General features: G+C 50.9%; 1 long non-coding RNA gene across 2 annotated transcripts; it reads left to right on the top strand.

Moving 5' to 3' along the window:
* Nucleotides 1-3,160: 3,160 nt before the first annotated feature.
* On the top strand, nucleotides 3,161-6,400 carry 1700028D13Rik (RIKEN cDNA 1700028D13 gene). Of its 2 annotated transcripts, NR_045377.1 has the most exons (4): nucleotides 3,161-3,369; nucleotides 3,695-3,852; nucleotides 5,938-6,050; nucleotides 6,165-6,400. It is a non-coding gene; the product is annotated as an RIKEN cDNA 1700028D13 gene (long non-coding RNA). The 2 variants fall into 2 exon arrangements; NR_045378.1 differs by lacking the exon at nucleotides 3,695-3,852.
* Nucleotides 6,401-9,427: the final 3,027 nt, after the last annotated feature.

Genomic DNA, 9,427 nt, shown 5'->3' on the forward strand with positions numbered 1-9,427 from the left:
GGAGAAGGAGAAGGAGAAGGAGAAGGAGAAGGAGAAGGAGAAGGAGAAGGAGAAGGAGAAGGAGAAGGAGAAGGAGAAGGAGAAGGAGAAGGAGAAGGAGAAGGAGAAGGAGAAGAAGAAGAAGAAGAAGAAGAAGAAGAAGAAGAAGAAGAAGAAGAAGAAGAAGAAGAAGAAAGAAGAAGAAGAAGAAACTAAGAGCATGGTACTGGGGATGGAGCCTTGGGTCCTGTGTGTGCAAGCTGGGTCCCTGACTGGATAAGGGCCCGGACTCATAGCTTATTAGCTTATCAGCTGACCTGGGACATGCTACGGGAAGCACGCCAGGCCCCACAGCCATTCCACCAGCTGAGAATGACCCACCAAATTCTACTAGCAGCCTCAAGCGCAGAGCCTGTCCCCAGCACACGCGACGTGACTGTTAGTGCTGTTGCTATTGTTCATCACATTGTAGTGACATTTATGGGTCACAGAAACAGCCCACGGTCCTCTGGTCACAGTCTACATGGTGCCCTGGGCTGTTGGGTTTGAGCCCAGTGAGAAAAACCATCACTTTCTGCTCCTCACGCTTCAAATAAATGTCCCCTCTTCTACAACAGGCACCAGTTCTTTTATAATTAAGAGAGAAGAGACAAAGAGAGAAAGATACATTTGTTTCAGTGGGTAGACGCTACACAAGTTGCTGGGGGGGGAGGCTTGGGCTTTGGGGATCCGCTCTGGCTGGCCTTGGATCACACACCTATAAAACAGGGAGACAGGGCAGGCACACAGCCCACAGCTAAATCTGTCTACTTTCCTTAGCCTGGGAGACACAGGTTCTGCCAGGCAAGAATTACACCTGTGAGTTCAGATTTGCAGACATTTACCCTACTCACTCAGGAAAATCAGCTCAGCAGGACTGTCCATCAAACACTTCCAATGAAGGGGACAGGAGGGAGGGGACAGGTGGCAAGCCAAGGCCAACTCCTGTGCAGACAGGGGTGAGTCTCCTATGTTAGTTTGACTTTTGACCTCCATGGGACTCAAAGCTGTAGCAAAGACACTATTCACCCACCCTCCCTCACCCCCTGTTCCTTTTGTAGACAGGTTCTCTCTACATAGCTCTGGCTGTCCTAGAACTACATAGACTAGGCTGGCCCCAAACTCACAGAGATCCCCCTGCCTCTTCTTCCAGAGAGCTGGGATTAAAGTGGTGCACCTGACCTTTAAGCACTTTAAAGTGGTTAAAACCGGAAACTGGGAGAAGGCTGAGGTGGGGGCAGTGCTCACTGTGAAAGTTTGAGGATCTGAGGGTGGTCCCAAGACCTCTAGAGGAAGAGGAGTTGGGACTGCTGGGGCTCTGTCAGCATTGTTCCTATGGGTAGGTGCCATTTTGAATAGCTCATGGATGCTGAATTTAACTCAAGTCTCCAGCACCCAGCCTGCTCTGAACACCACTTGGGCTACTTTGGGGTGAAAGGAATGGGCTCAGTAGGGTTCACTGGCACAGGGAAGGTACATGGACCTGTCCTAAAACAGGGAGAAGGGGACAAGGCTCCAAGGGAGCCTGGATTCACCCAACTCTCAAGGAAGAACCTGAACCAGAGAGTGGAAAATAATCAGAAAACCCATGTTCCTCCTCTGTGGCCTCGCCATCCCCTCCCAGGATCACGAACATGGGATGGTTAAGAGCTGGGTGGAAGCAGGGGGCTGGAGAGATGGCTCAGTGGTTAAGAGCACTGACTGCTTTTCAAAGGTCCTGAGTTCAAATCCCATCAGCCACATAGTGGCTCACAACCATCTGTAATGAGATCCGATGCCCTCTTCTGAAGACAGCTACAGTGTACTATTATATTACAGATTACATTTATAGTATATTGTATATTGTATCATATATATTATATTATGTTATATATCACAAATCACATATCATATATTATATTATATTATATTATAGTATATATTATATAAATTGTATATATAATAAATTAATTAATTTTTTAAAAGAACAGAGAGGAGCTCACCTAGTCCTCTGAACTGGCCCAGTTGGATCCACCCCTTCCTGCTTTGGCTTTGAGTTACAACTTCCCCGTGAAGTCACTGATTGGCCTAGCTTGAGTAGATCTTTCTTCACCCAACCAGCAGACCCACAAAGCTTTCATTGGCCCAGCTTGGAGTGACCTCTGCTTCTGTTCCTATCAACAGCCCATACTCCAACAATATGTCAGCCCCTGCCCTCACAGTGGGGTGCATCTCCAGGGAAGGACACCACAAAACATAAGCAGATTACAGAGTACACATGACATCACACCGACCCTTCAGGAGCTCAGAGTCCCAAGAATGGCTTACTCAGGCAACAGCCAAACCCAGCCACCTCCCAGAAAAGGATGGGCAGATAGGCAGACTAGAGAGGTGCCCTCTCTCTAGAAACCACCGTGGCTGCCATCACCCCAAAGCTGTCCCAGGTCCTGGCGAGTGTACAAATCAGTACCACTATTGATGTCAGTGCCAATCCACCTGCTCCTGTCACAAGACATTACTTACTGCCAGGGATGATAAATCCCAGGATGTAGAACATGCTAAAAATATTAATCTACAAGTGAAAATCATTTTAATTGGATTTCGCCCTTGGGGTCACGTCAGGGGCCGGCTTTCAATCAGACTCGTCCAGTCAGCAAAGCGGGCCCCAGCCTTCCAAATTGAAACCACGATCGGCTCGCAGAGGTTAATAGAAACTCTGGGAAATAAATAGGTTATCGATCGATCATAACCATCAGCTGGCTCGGCTTTCGTCCGTGACCTGGCCCGCCCACTCCCACAGAAAACTCCGTTAGCATCTGATTACAGATGACTCTTGCAGCACTGTGTATTAATGAGCAGCTAATGCCTGGGGATGGGGTGGGGGAGATGTTTCCTGGGAACACGGAAGTGCGGTGAGATCTGATGTCCCGTGTGGGGCCTCTCCACGGGGACCTGGAGCTAAGGGATAAATCCCGTGTCCCATAAGCTATAAGGGATAAATCCCGTGTCCCATATCCCTGCCTAAAACCATATTTATTCCTGCAATGTACCTCTGCTGTGCATGGGCTTCCAGCACGGCAGCCAGGGACACAGAGCAGCCTGCCCCTCCCCCGCCCCCCATCACAGTGGGGCAGAACACCTAAGCCCCAAGTGTTCTTTCTCTAAGGAGGCGGAGCCTTGCCCGCTCCCCACACTGTGTGAGTCCCAGGGACAAGTTTCTGGAGGGGAGTATTAGTGACTTTTTTTCACTGCTGTAACCGAATACCTCAAAGGGATGAACTCAGGGGCAGGGGCATTTCTTTGGACTCTGGGCTTGCACAGAAGTTCCCTACCTGAGAGAGGCTCAGAATGAAACTCCTTGGGACTCTAAAGGTAAACAAACCCGCAAGCCCCAGGAAGCTCTGGGTCTACCAGCTTCCCAAGGCCCCTCCCCAGGGTTAGAGAAACGGAAACAGTTGCTTGGGAAGCAGGGGAGGTTCTGCCACACCCTGCTGCAGCCTGTGGGACTCTGGAAGGTTGCTTTCATGAGCTACCTGATACCACGCTGGGTTTTCAGCGATACAATTCCTTCGAGTCGGCTACACACCTATAAGTGACCCCGATACACTCACTGGTCCCCTAAGCTGGACTTGCACGCAGTAGGCTCTTTGGCCTGTCATTGATGTCCTACCTGAGGTGAGTAGATTTTTGTTCACAGCTCCATGTAAAAAGTCAGGCGCTCAAGAGACTGACGGAGGACATCATTAGGTCAAGGTCAGCCTGGACTGTATAGCAAAACCCTGTCTGCCAAGAGATGAAGAGATGGAGAGATGGCTCAGTGGTTAAGGGCACTGACTGCTCTTTCTGAGGACCCAGGTTTGATTCCAAGCACCCACATGGTAGTTCATAACTGTCTATAACTCCAAGAACTGACACCCTCACACAGACATACATGCAGGCAAAACACTAATGCACATGTCTTAGTCGGGGTTTCTGTTCCTGCACAAACATCATGACCAAGAAACAAGTTGGGGAGGAAAGGGTTTATTCAGCTTACATTTCCACATTGCTGTTCATCACCAAAGGAAGTCAGGACTGGAACTCAATTGGGTCAGGAAGCAGGAGCTGATGCCGAGGCCATGGAGGGATGTTCTTTACTGGCTTGCTTCCCCTGGCTTGCTCAGCTTGCTCTCTTATAGAACCCAAGACAACCAGCCCAGGGATGGCTCCACCCACAGTGGGCCCTTCCCCCTTGATCACTAATTGAGAAAAATGCCTTACAGCTGGATCTCATGGAGGCATTCCCTCAACCGAAGCTCCTTTCTTCGTGATAACTCCAGCCTGAGTCAAGTTGACACACAAAACCAGCCAGTGCAGCACATAAAAAATGAAATTTAAAAAATTTAAAAAGACATGGGGGAAAGGGGAGATGAGGGAGAGGCAGGCGGGTCCAACTCTGTGATGTTAACATTGTCCTCCACAAAATTCACACCTGAGAAGCATACAAATGAGTGACCAGAATATCCTAAGACTATCTCACATTTTATGTAAGTTTTGGGCAGATGTCTCTATCACACCGTTTTACGCATGGGACTCAGAGTCTCAGCCAATTTAAGTGGCTTGTGCAGGTGGCACAGCGCCTGAGCCCAGGCTAGACCCTCCATCTTACTAAGAGTCTCCGGCAGTTTTCTCAACACCTTGGTTGATGGGTGGCTAGGTGGGATGGCTCACCTAGCACAGAACTGGCCCCAGAAAGCTGGTTTGGGGTTGGGGGTTGGAGAGTGAAATCAGAGACTGGAGTGTGAGTGAGAGACCACAAAGGCCCGAGAACCTGGGAAAGTTTTGAAGTGCTTGAGACTTGACCCCTGAGCTAGAAGGTGACTCTGGAACGAGTCAAGCAGCCGGTGATGCTGGGAAAAAGCCCAGCCATCCTGCATGTCCAAGGCTTGATGTCCTGGGCCTGCTGCTGCCAGTACATTCCTTAGATTCCAAGATCTCAGTGGGGAAGAGCCTTCCCAAGAAGAATCCTCTTACACAAAGACCAAAGTCAAGGAAGCTGGGTCTGTTTTCTGGTCCTCAAGAGTGCATCTGTTCTCCCCACCCCCACTCCCGCCACAACCCCAGGCAGGTGAGTTTGCTCCTAGGTTGTGTCCTTTACACAGGAGGGTCTGTCCATCTGCTGACAGGAACCAGTAGGGACTAGGCCACCCACAGGCCAAGTAACTGTGGCTTCACAGATAACAGACAGACAGGCTCAGAGACAGACAACCTGGGATGGCTTGCCAGTGTGCCTGTCTGACCCTCAGGCCCTCACACCACACCACCCTGCTTGGTTCTGCTTCCAAGAAAAATCTGCCCAGGTCCAAAAGAAACCACAATGGGGATGAAGTAGGCCTGGCCATTACCTGTCTGGTGAATTACAGACACCCTATGACCCTCGCCCTCTGAGAGAGACAAGGCTTTGTTTTCATAAATGAGAGACTCATTCCCACAGTTTGAGATGCACCCCCTGCCCCATGCCTGGGCTTTTCCTGTGTGCAGGACTCTCCAGTTGCCCACACCAGGGGAGGACACGCTACGGTCATGCCACTTTTACCTGGGCACAGAGGCTCAGGCAGGTGGAATGGCTTGTCCAGGGTGACCCAGAACCTAAACCCAGGGCAAGCATCCGGCAGGTCTCTGGCGATCTTGAGTAGGGCTCTGTATCCTTTTTTTGCTATGCTGTGGGGACCTGGCCTATGACTATGGGGTGGCAGCACGGGGCACAGGGCGAGAGACTGAAATCAAAGACCCAAATAACCAACTTTGATGGGTCCCAGGGCAAAGCACCTTCCCCAAAGAAGGAATACAGGAGAGAGGAGCGGCAGGGCAGCCAGAATCATCGTCTGTGGCCACGGGTCTGGTTTGGTAATGGTGATGGTGGTGATGGTGATGGTGATGGTGGTATGTATAACATTCTAGTGCAGCCTCAGAGTCAATGAGAAGACAGACTCTGCACTTGGCGTGCATTCACCCCCAAGTGTATGGAAGCCATCTTGAAGCAGCTTCTCAATTCTCCTGCCATGTCTCTCTGTGTAAGTATCTTGCCTTCTCTGAATATCAGCAGCACTACTCCTCTCCTTACCCCACCCCTACACACACCATAGGCAATAGGGCCAGGGAAGATCCCATAACAGTATGCTCTTCAGTCAGGATGTTCCTGCCACTGAACCCGAGCCTGGCATCCAGCAAGCGCTAGCCAAGAGCTTAGCAGTGACCACTTGTCTACTCATCGGGGGACGGCCATCAGCCTGGAGGTGAACCAGGGAGAGTCTTGACTATAGGCACGGCCCCAGCATCAGTGGGATCTTGGGGGAGACTTTGACCATCAGCAGAGGAGGTTTGGGGGGACAATGTTATTAAAATAAAATGACCCTTGCCAAGAGCAGCGTGGTAGCATGGAACCTAGAAACGCTGCGTGCGCGTTTTGCAGAGGGAAAACCTGAGGCTGGGGCTTGGGGAGGGCAGTTGCCGGCTCTGCGTCTCTCAAACGCTTCCAGAGTTTCCGTCCTCAGATGCACTTGCTACAGCTCCTTGCCCCCACCCACCCATGCCAGACCCCACTCAAATTCCTGAAACCCTGGAACCCACCGCTGCCCCCATAAGAGCAGCCCCAGAGGTAGGCAGAGGGTTCAGTCCCAGCCCAGTAGAGAGGGGGCAGAGGATTTGTGTGATGCTGCCATCTGCTGGCCACTCCTGTGAACTGCAGCCAGCACGTAGCGACTCCCCAACAGGCCACCCAAGGAAGAGACCTACAGATTTCCTGCTCCACTTCGGAAAATAGTGACTTTCAAGAGCGTGGCTTTATATCTCTCTGTGGGACCCTTTTATTACCCATGTCCCAAGTCAGTTTCTCATCTCTATCTCATTTAAAGCACCCGGCACCGGACTGTGAGCCCCACACAGGTGTCACCTCTGTAGTGTGAGCCCAGCACCCTGGTTAACATAGGACAGTGTCAGCCACATCGTGTGGGATCTATGAGTGGTCCATTGAGTCCCGGGCATGTGGAAGTAGCCGGTAGGAAGGGGACCCGAATATCTTTCTTAGCTTTATTCTGTTTATCTCCAGACGGGGGAAAAAACTTGAAAACAACAGTAACACACACACACACACACACACACACACACACACACACACACACACACACACACACGCACATGCGCATGCATTGTTCCTCCTAAGGTTAAATAAAGCCCCTCATTATTGCTGGGAAGGAGGAGCTGGTCACATGACCCACAGCCAATGTATGCTCTATCCTGTCTCTACTCTCTCAGTTCAGGCTCCAAACACAAGGAGCAACACAGCCGCCTTGAGGCTGGGCCTTGCCACATTAGTTAATGGAGTCCGACAGATCCCCCAGACTCGCTCGGCCACAGGCCAGCCTGATCTACACAATCCCTTCCCAGGTGACTACACTGTATCTCCTTGACAAACCTTTAATCAGAGACCCAGAGTGAGGGATCCCACCTGACTAGATTTGAGAGCTGCTGCGGCACTGGGTGTGTCTGTGGGGGCTCTCACCTGAGAGACCCACGATTCACTGGACTCGGGGTGTGAACTCATGGTTTAAAACTGGGCTCATGGTGTGAAAATGGACTTGTGGTGTGAAATCATGGTGTGAACTAGACTCCTGGTGTGAACTGGACTTGCAGCATGAGCCAGACTTGCAGTGTAAACTGGACTCGTGGTGTGCAATCATGGTGTGAACTCATAGCGTGGACTGAACTCACAGTGTGAACCAGACTTGTGCTGTGAACTGGGCTCATGGTGTGAACTGGGTTTGTGGTGTGAAACTGGACCCGTGGTGAGAATTCATGGTGTGAACCAGACCTGCTGCATGAACTGGGCTTGAAACATGAACGGGACTCATGGTGTGAACTGGACTTGTGCAGTGAACTGGACCCGTGGTGTGAAACTGGACTCGTGGCATGAAACAGGACTTGTGGTGTGGATTGGACTCGTGGTATGAAACTAAACTACTTGTGTGAACTCACGGTATGAACTGGACTCACAGTGTAAAACAGACTCATGGCATGAGCTAGACTTGTGGTGTAAACTGAGCCTGTGGTGTGAACACCCAACTAGGGGCCTGAAACTTCCCTGCCTGGTGGGGAGGTGGATGACCCAGGACTGTGCCCAACCTTGCCTCTTTCTGTTATCATCCTGCTCTGTTTCCCGTCTACTCTGAGGTGAACACACACGCCAGCCGCCATGATATTCTGCCCAAGTAGCCAACTAATGACAGCCTGAACCATCTTAGTCAGACAAGTTTCTGCCTCCATGTGCTCTCTGACGGGCAATTTGTCACAGTGAGAAACAAGTCATGACTACGGGTGGATTGGCCAAGCAGATTGTCTTCAGTGTTGAGCTGAGGGTCTCGTACACCAGGGGGAAGAGGGCCCAGTTGGACCTCTGCTGTTGCCCCCTTGCCTGGTCTCATGTTGTTGCCCATCTCCCCAGGACTGCATGACAGATCTCAAAGGAACCACCCTAAATTCCTGTGGCAGCTGTTTCCTCTTGGCCTCTTCCAGGAAGCCCTGCTTCATGGTCCATCCTGCCCCACAGTGCCTGAGCCTCCGCTCCACCGTCTGGTGGGGCATGGTAAGAGCTCAGCTCACCTTAGCAAGAACCCTAGCAAATCTTCACATCTCCCACACTGACTTACACCGTGGTCCCCATCATTCGGAGCAGATGGCAGCTCAAAGAGAGCCAGCTCTCCTTCAGACACGGCACGGAACTGGACATGCCCAGACTCGAACTGGTTCCTGGGTTGACTCTACCCAAACCCTGATTCCAAACTTCTCAAAACACCCAAGCAGACGATTCACTCTGGTTGCCTAGAACCTTGTTCTGAAAAAAAGATCTCAAAGACACACCTATGTTCCCAAAGAGAGATGGGTGATCCACGTTTTGAGACGGGGACTCTTTTTTTTTTTTTTTTTTTTTTTTTTTTTTTTTTTTTTTTTATGAGACAGGGTTTCTCTGTGTATCCCTGGCTGTCCTGGAACTCACTCTGTAGACCAGGCTGGCCTCGAACTCAGAAATCTGCCTGCCTCTACCTCCCAAGTGCTGGGATTAAAGGCGTGTGCCACCATGCCTGGCTCGAGACAGGGACTCTTGACAGCTGAAGCTTAGCTGGGCCAGGCTGGCTGGTTAGTGCCCTCCAGCAGTCTGCCTACCTCTACCTCCAATGTGCTGGGATGGCAAACACATACCATATCTAACTTTTTACGTGACTCACTGCTGGGATCTGAGCTCAGGTCCTCATGCTTGAATGGCAAGCACTTTACTCACTGAGATGTCCCCTTGCCATCATAACTTTTAGAAGCTCTATTTTCTGCACTGGAGAAGGGGGCTACACCCCAGGATGCACACGTGGAGAGGTCAGAGGTCAGCCTTTCATGAGCTATT

Source organism: Mus musculus, chromosome 5 (genome assembly GCF_000001635.26).
Source record: "Mus musculus strain C57BL/6J chromosome 5, GRCm38.p6 C57BL/6J".
Taxonomy (NCBI): Eukaryota; Metazoa; Chordata; class Mammalia; order Rodentia; family Muridae; genus Mus; species Mus musculus.